Genomic DNA, 7,521 nt, shown 5'->3' with positions numbered 1-7,521 from the left:
CTTAGGGTTCAGTTCTGAGCACTGAGGAAAAAAATGATAAATCTTGCAGTTGCAGTCTCACTGCTGGGACAGGCATGTGGTGTCTTTATCAACAGGGTTGTACCATCGAGTTCTGGTGGGCCACCAAGAGCCTTAGCAATACTTGTAACATTTGGGGGACACAAGGAGGCCTCCCTGAGCAAAAACTCACTGGAAGCTGGAATTATCCCTGGAACTGAAAATTTCTCGGAACAATCAATAGCTTCTGGGCATAGCACTCTACATCTCTACTCCATTGGGATAATTTTCCCAGACTCTCTTTTTCACCCTATATATTTTTCTTCTGCCCATTCTTACTTGAATCAGGATATCTTACTGACACTAGAGCTCACTGTTTTGTGTTTTTTTTTTTTTCCCAAACCCAGGCAATTCCATTGTCTCTTCTTCCTTTCATAGTACTGGGGTTACCGACACACCTGGCCCTATGCAATGGCTTACATGGGATCTGAAGATTTAAATCCAGACAGTTTCTGGCCCTCTTGCTTATACCTGAAGCACACTTAACCACTGAGCAATATTTCAGGCCCTAGTCTATTATTCCTAAATTCAACTTCGCTCAAATTCTCAGGTCATGTGCAAAACACAGGCAGAATATCATATGAAATGCTTCTAGCCTTGTCCCCAATAAATTACTTTTTCTCCTCTGAAACCTCATAAGATGAGCCTCCACTAACTATAGTTCTTCCTGCATTTAGGCCTTTCAGCATCTCATTGGAATGGTACATCAAGCTCTATTTACAGCATTGCAAGACTTCTCTCATTCAAAGATTCAAATCCTTCCATATTCCACAAACCAGTTCCAAAAGATGAAATGTCATATGGTCATGTTTGCAATAGCAATGGTCCTACTTCTCAGTACACCAATTATCTGTAACAGTTATCTTTTCATTGCTGGAAAAACATGTGATCAAAAGCAGCTTATACAAGGAAAGAGTTAATTTTAGTTTACCATTCCAAGGGAAGTTTCATTACAGTAGGAAAAACATAGGAGAGTAGACAACTGAGCATCACATCTTGTAACAGCATCAGGGAAAGAACTACTCTGGGTGAAGTAACTCTAACCACCCAGTGGGCTTGTGGGCTTGACTAATAAACCTCAAGGTCTGCCCTCAGCAACATGCCTGTACTAGGGAGACTCCACTTCCCAAAAGACCCACAACTCCCAAACTGCCACCAGCTGAGGACTAAATATCCAAAATGTATAAAGTTATGGGGGACATATCACATTTAAACCACCACAGTAAATTATTTTATTGACATTTAAAATGAAAGCAAACAAAACAAAAACTTCAAAATTCTAAGCAGATGTAAGGACATATCAGAACTTACTAGAAGCCTTGCAACTTAGAACACAGACAAGTTGGGCCCTACAAGGCATTTTTGGAGTGTCTCTAGCAAGTTCCCAGGCGGGGCTGATGGGTCCAGGTTAAGGACCACAATTGCAGAGCCATTACTCAGAGGGTTCCTAAAAGTATATCCATCTTTTCTTTCAAAAACAATGAGGATTTTCATAAACAATTTAAACCACCTGTGGTAGTTTGACTCAAGTGTCCCCCATAAATTTTGGTGTTCTGAATGCTAGGTTCCCACCTGATAGAGATTTGGGAATGAACGCCTCCTGGAGGCAGTGTATTGTTGGGGGTGGGATTATGGGTATTATAGCTAGTTTCCCCTAGCCAATGTTTGACATATTCTCCTATTGCTATTGTTCACCTGATGTTGGACAGGGGGTGATGTCCACCCTCTGCTCATGCCATCATTTAGCCCTGCCGTCATGGAGCTTCCCCTTGAGTCTATAAGCTAGAATGGATCCTTTTCTTTTCCCCAAAAGCTGCACATGGTCGGGATTTCTGCCAGCAATGTGAACCTGACTCCAACAGTAAAGTTGGTACCAGAGGTGTGGGATTGCTGTTAGATACATGACTGTGTGGCTTTGGCCTTTTGGAGCTGATTTTTAAGAGCAATGTGGGAAGATTTGAAACCTTGCCCTAAGAGACGCCTTGTAGTGCTGTAGCTTGATGGACTATTCTGGTCAGAGTTGAAAGACTTGAATGTGGTAGGAACTACAGACTGTGAGTTTTGGCTTATGAGGATGAAGAAGAGCTTTGCCTGGACTGGGTCAGAAGCAGTTTATGTGAGAGGCTTGCTATTATTATGCCCATGTCCTGAGAACTCGTACAGGGTTACTTGGCATGGAAACAGACTGATGTGAGCAGAGGGAAAGGAAATCTTTGGGCCAAAACTGCTGCCTGTTGAGCTGAAATCCTATGAGAGACTGAAACCTTCGATATTGGGCCAACTGACCTGCATTGGGGCAACATGAAGAATGTAGCCTCTTTTGAATGGGGCCTGAATGCTCAAGCAGTGTCCCATTCTTCAAAGTCTGCTTTATTTCCTTCTGGATTAACAAACTGGCACCTCACCTGGTATTATGGAATATAAGAAAAAGGGCTTGGGAGATGGCTTAGTGGTAAAGTGCTTGCCTGTGAAGCCTAAGGACCTCGGTTCAAGGCTTGATTTCCCAGGACCCACATAAGCCAGATGCACAAGGGGGCACATGCATCTGGAGTTCATTTGCAGTGGCTGGAGGCCCTGGTGCACCTATTCTCTATGTGCTGTGCTCTCTCTCTCTCTCTCTCTCTCTCTCTTGCTCTGAAATAAATAAATATAAACAAAAATTTTTAAAAAAAGAAATGCAGGAGAGGGTCACTGAGTTTGCAAATTGGTCTTGTGTTTTGGAAATGGCAACGGGCAATGCAAAGCAGAATTGCCCACATGGAGATAGAATGGAGCTATGAGGGTGAACCGTGGGTTGAAATGGAGACACAGTGGAGATGTTGAGACCATGAGATGGCTGCTAAGGAAAGCTGCTGGCCCCAATGAAGTTTTCCAGGACTTCAAATAGCTTAGCTGGAGGAGTGGAATTGGAATTCCAAAGACTTGTTGCTGGTTAGAATTATTGGGTGTGGAGACTTGTCACTGGCTAGATTTGCTAGACTTGGAGCTACAGAGTTTGATGTTTGCCCTGTTTAAATTTTGTATTGGTGGAATATTTCTTTGCTATACCCAATGCCATATATTACAGTGTGAATGCTTATTTGGTGCCATTATGATGTTTTTGCCATTATGGCTCCATTAAAAGATCTTGGGCTATGAGGATATATGAACATCATTAGGATTAATAAAAAAATATATATGGGGACTTTTAAAGTTAGGTGAATGCATTGCATTTTACTTCATGTATAGTTATCAGTTTATGGGGACCAGGGGCAGAATGTGGTGGTTTGATTCAGGTGTTCCCCATAAATTTAGGTGTTCTGAATGCTAGGTTCCCACCTGATGGAGATATAGGAACTAATACATCCTGGAGGCAGTGTATTGTTGGAGACGGGCCTGTGGGTATTATAGCCAGTTTCCCCTTGCCAGTACACTCTCCTGTTGCTATTTTCTATCTTATGTTGGCCAGAGGGTGATGTCTACCCTCTGCTCATGCCATTGTTTTCCCCTGCCATCATGGAGCTTACCCTCAAGTCTGTAACCCAGCATGCCCTTGTTTTACCAAAAGCTGCTGTTGTGTGATTTCTACCAGCAATGTGAACCTGACTGTAATACCACCTTTGTAGAAATGGCCACATCCTATATTAATTTAATTATTTCTAAATTTGTACAGAACACTGAGTGTGTTATTAGTCACCTTAAAGACATTTAGAATGCTCCTTCTCAAATGAACCTATCCAACTAAGATACCCTGAGACACTGCATTTCAGGCCACTGTGCTAGTTCAGTGATGACCAAAGTAGATATGTCCCAAGAAAGATGGTACAATGGGTAACAACACAAGATGACAACTCAGTTACAGATCAGCCTAAGTATGAAAGGAAAAAGTTAAGTCAAGCTACAGAACACCTGCTTCTAATAGGACGACCAGAAAAGGACCCAGAGAAGCATCACAAACATGACCCAGGCCCAAGTCTGCTGGAAAGAACAATTATAAGAATAATAGCATATGCAAAAGCCCAGTGAGTGGGGAAAACTTGGGTCACAGGAGGGGTTGACAACAGACCAGTACAATGGACTGTAAGTGGTCAGATAGTATGCAGGTAAAGTTGGGTTTGAAGGTCAGTAGGAGCTAGGGCATGGGCTAAAGTGTGTAGAGAAGATGCCAAGGACTTGCAAGGAGCACAGGAAATGGCCTTGCTGTGGGTATCTCCTACTAGACCCAATGGCAGTGATGGGGAAAGGAAAAAGTAGGTAGACCAGTTGAACCTAGTGTCCAATATGGAGAGGAGAGAGCCTTAATTGAGGCCAGAGGACAGAGAAGCCTCAGGTTGAGTGCTCTAATAGAGGTAACCTGACCAGTCAGTTGGTTAAACAAAGACAGGGAGAGGAATAAAGTCAATAACCGCTGATTGCACTAGGTGAGGGCAGGAGAAGGGAAGCAAACTTGGGGTGAAGTCAAGATTCCCATCCTGAGCATGTAAATTATTTTTGGTAAGAATTCCACTTGGCATTTGTTTTAGTTACCTTGATGCTGGGACCAAGCACCAGCTCAAAAGAAGCTGATAAGAAGAAAGATTTCTTTTTCGGCGTACAGTGTCCAGGGGAAGCTCATGATGGCAGGGAAAGCATGGCATGGGCAGAGGCTGGACCTCACCTCTGCCACAGCAGGTAGGAAGCAGCGGGACACGGAGCTGAACTCTGGCAAGGGGGAATCTGGCTATAGCACTTGAAAGCCGACCACAGGCAGCACACCTCTTTCAGCAAGGCTCCACCTCCCAAACTGCCATCAGCTGAGGACCAAGCATTCAAACCACATAAGTTTATGGAGGACAGCTGATTCAAATCAGCACATTTCCCCTTAGCTCCTACAAACACACAGTCATACATGGTGTAAAATTCAATGCATTCAGTTCAAGATTACAAGTCCTCATAGTCTTTATCAGTCCCAACACTGTTTAAACACCCCAAAGGCTTAATGGCACAGAGTAAATATTCATACTGCAAAAGATGGCATTGGGCATTGCAAGGGAAGAATGAAAGATCTAAAACAGGGCAAACTTAAAGTCCTGTATCTTCAAGTCTGACATCGGTAGCCAGTGATGAGATCTGTGGGGTTTTGACCCTTCAGTTGGGCTGCCCACATGGGAAAAATGCTATCCTAAACTAGCAGCTCTTCTTGGCCATCACAATGTCCTGGCATCTCCAAAATATCCTGGGCTCTCCACTGCAGCCCATGGGTCATCCAGGCCATGGCTCCATCGGGTCTCCATGCAGGACTCCAATAGCCCTGCCTCACATTGCCTAGTGGCCATTTCAAAAAAAAAAAAAAAAGTGTTGCAAATCTAATGATCCCAGCCTTCCTGCATTTGTTATACTCCATAGTACCAGGCCAGCTACCAAATTTGTTAATCCAGGGTGAAGTAAAGCCAACTTTGAAGAATCAGACTGAACGTACTTTCAAAGGGATCAGCATTCTTCCTCCAGTCCCAATGCATAACACCTGGCCCAATCTCAGCAGTGGCGATCTCTTAAATAATTGCAGCTGGAACAGGCTTATACCTCCAGCCTGAAACTTTCTTTATTTTTTTTCTGTGCCATGTCCATCTGCTCACATCAATTCATTTCTTATAAACTCAACCCTGTTCAAGTCTTCACCACACAGGCTGAATGCAGCAAGCCTCTCACACAAACTGCTTCTAGCCCAGTCTGGACAAAGCTCTTTCTTCTCCACATAAGCCAAGCCTACATAGTCTGTTCTGTGGTTTGGCATTCCAACTCTGTCCTGAATAGGCCGTCAAACTCTACTTTACAGCTCTACAAGCCATATCTCAGGCCAAAGTTCCGAATCCTTTCACATCCCTCCCACAAATTAATTCCCAAAACCCCAAAGCCACATACACAGGTTTCTACTTGCAATGACTCTACTTCCCTGCAACCAGTTTTTCTGTTGTAGTTCTTTTCATTGCTGAGAAAAGCACCTGATCAAAGGCAGCTGATGGCAGGAAAGATTTTATTTTGGTCTACTGTCCGGAGGGAAAGTGTGGCATGTGTACAGACAAAACATTCCTTCTGCTACAGCAGATAGAAAACCATGGCATTAGAGTGAACTGAATTCTGTCAAGGGGAAGCTGGCTATAATACCCAAAGCCTGCTCTTCAAAACACACCTCCTCCAGCAATGCTCTACCTCCCAAATTACCACCACTTGGGGACCAAGAAACACATGAGTTTATGGGGAGAGGCATATGGTTCAAGCCACCATTGCATTTCTGGTAATTAAGTTGATTGGGTGAGTCCAAACCTCAGGAAACATGCACGCTAGGGTCATCAGAACATGGAAAGTACTTAAAGCCAGTGGACTAGGCAAAATCATGCAAGAGAGGGCCCTAACTTCTCACCATGGACATCTGTGGCCAGACAGTCTTTCGCTATGGTGGGTGGAGGGGAGACTGGCTGGCCTGTGCCTTGTGGCACGTTTAGCATCTCCACTGGTCTCTGCCCGCAGATGTAACAAACTCTACTTATGAGAATCAAAGATGTCTCCAGACATTGTGAAAGACCCTCTGAGGAGGGGATGCAGGTAAAGTCAGTCCTGGAAGATGGCAGAACCAGGAAAGAGACCTGGAGGAGCTGTGAATAATGTCATTTAGAGGCTTGGTTAAAGGTGAGGAACAAGCACTGGGATGAGGGATGGTGAACAGTAAGGTAGGAGAGGGAGGAACAAAACATCAAAAGTAGCAAATACACAGGTTGACATAGCAGTCAGCTGAACCTAAGGCTGCCTCCCGCTGGCGTGCAATTGAATAGAAATGTGTCTGCCCATGATTGGGATTCTGGGGAGATGGTCTCTTCCAAGATAAAATTTTTCAGGCTCTTATCACCTCTGAGGTTTAACTTCAAACTCCTTCTAAAAGATAAGGAACAGGGTTGGGGTATGATAGCTCAATGGTGAAGTAATGGCCTAACATGTACCAGGTCAGGGAGAGAGAGAGGATGGAAGAGGAGGAGGAAGAAGAGGAGAGAGAGGGGGGAGACCGAGAAAGGCTGACTCACTAAATGCAGGAAAGTTCCATCTGTTCTCATGAGATGAACAGAGTGAACTGGTGGTCCAAGTCCTCTCTATCCATGTTGAGTCCAAGAACAGTCCAGCCGCCATGCTTTTCTGTAAGAGGCTGGCAGCATTGCCTCTTTGTAGGCACACAGGGACAGAGACTGCTGTCCTTGTCACCACTCAGGAGTGCAGGTGATAAACTACAGCTATCACAGCAGGGGCTAACCCCACTGAGGGGACATGGGGAACAGGACAACAAGCTAAGGGGGGCCCAGAAGCCAGAGAGAGGCAGAGCAAGCAGAACTGACAAAGAGAGGACAGTAAGACCACTGAAGAAAGTAACGCCACAAGATTGTCCCCCGATTTCCACAAGTGTGCCTTAAGCAAACAAATACAAATCAACAAACAAAAACTTGCAACTATGATGCAGCA

Source organism: Jaculus jaculus, chromosome 12 (assembly GCF_020740685.1).
Source record: "Jaculus jaculus isolate mJacJac1 chromosome 12, mJacJac1.mat.Y.cur, whole genome shotgun sequence".
In the NCBI taxonomy this organism is placed as follows: Eukaryota; Metazoa; Chordata; class Mammalia; order Rodentia; family Dipodidae; genus Jaculus; species Jaculus jaculus.
Note: the sequence above shows the minus strand (reverse complement) of the source record.